The sequence below is a fragment of the Carlito syrichta genome, unplaced genomic scaffold (assembly GCF_000164805.1).
Source record: "Carlito syrichta isolate Samal-C Ts95f unplaced genomic scaffold, Tarsius_syrichta-2.0.1 Scaffold28610, whole genome shotgun sequence".
NCBI classification, from domain to species: domain Eukaryota; kingdom Metazoa; phylum Chordata; class Mammalia; order Primates; family Tarsiidae; genus Carlito; species Carlito syrichta.
The window spans coordinates 61,162-62,581 of record NW_006972706.1 but is presented as its reverse complement, the minus strand read 5'-3'; the positions used below and the strand labels follow the sequence as shown (position 1 = coordinate 62,581).

The 1,420-nt window shown below is 34.6% G+C and overlaps 1 protein-coding gene across 1 annotated transcript in view; it reads left to right on the top strand.

Moving 5' to 3' along the window:
- BCAS3 (BCAS3, microtubule associated cell migration factor) overlaps nt 1-1,420 on the top strand; it is a 134,184-nt gene that overhangs the window by 107,952 nt on the left and 24,812 nt on the right. The gene's annotated exons all lie outside the window — the stretch shown is intronic.

Genomic DNA, 1,420 nt, shown 5'->3' with positions numbered 1-1,420 from the left:
GGTGCAGTGGCCGAGAGCGGCCACTGCACTCCCAGTCTGGGTGACAGAGTGAGACTCCAACTCAAAAAAAAAAAAAAATTAGCTGGGTGTGGTGGTGCACACCAGTAGTTCCAGCTACTTAGAGGGCTGAAGCAGAAGAATATCCTGAGCCCAGCAGTTCGAGGCTTCAGTGGTTGTGAGCGTGCCACTGCACTCCAGCCTGGGCAACAGAGATGCCAACTCAAAAAAAAAAAAAAGTGAATGTCTTTCAGGTTGTTTATTAGAAATAAGATATTGATTAGAACAATTTTTGAAAGATTCTATTACTGTCCACATAAATTTGTCACCTTATTTCAAATTTGTAAAAAAAAAATTCTGTGTGTGTGATTACTGTGGTTATCATTTTAAAATACCATGTTTATTGCCAACCACATAAGTGGGATAGATAATTTTTATCCAAAGTCAAGAACAGTGATTTAAAATTAACATTAGGTCATTTAGAAGTTTTCTGTATGAAAGAGTTGTTGGATTATAAACACTGACTTATTCTGTAACATAGAAAGTGAGGTCATTTCTTATAAAGTTCTTCAGTAAATCCATTAGTTAATAAGACTCACAGAAAACTATAATAATCAGGAAAATTTGGTATTGATGAAAGGATACACATGTAGGTGGATCCAGAAATAGACCCACACATATTTGGTGAATTGATTTTTACCAAAGTGGAAAGGCAATTGACAGAGAAAGGATAATTTTTCTAAACAAATGGTGATAGAACAATTAGGCATCTATATTTATAACAGTGAACACAATAAATTACAGTCCTTACTGTATATACAAAAATTAACTAAAAGTAAATCACGGTTTTCTTTTGCCCTGTCTTTTCAACATTGTACTGTAAGTTCTAGTCAGGGCAATTAGGCAAAGAAGGAAAAAGAAAAATAAGAAATAGAAGGTTTTTCTAGATTGGAAAGAAATAAATAAAACTCTTTTTTGAGAGTGACATAATTATGTATGCAGGAGATCCTAAGAAATCCACAAGAAATTATTAGAGCTAAGAAATAAGTTCAGCAAAGTTGTAGGAGATAAGAACAATGTATAAAATTTAACTGTATTTTCATACATTAGAAATGAGCAATCTGAAATGTAAAATTAAGAGAACAATTCCATGTACAAATTACATGACAAAGACCAATAATTAGTACTAAAGTAGTAAGAAGTATAAAACTTGTACCCTATAAAACTGTAAAGTAGCACTGAAAGAACACCTAAGTAGATGGAAAGGCTTCCCAAGTTCATGGATTGGAAGACTTAATATTGTTATGCTATACTCCATAAATTGATCTCCAGATTCAATGTAACACCCATCAAAATCCCAGCTGGCAGTCGGGCTCGGTGGCTCAGCCTGTAATCCCGCGCCTTTGGGAGGCTAAGGTGAGTG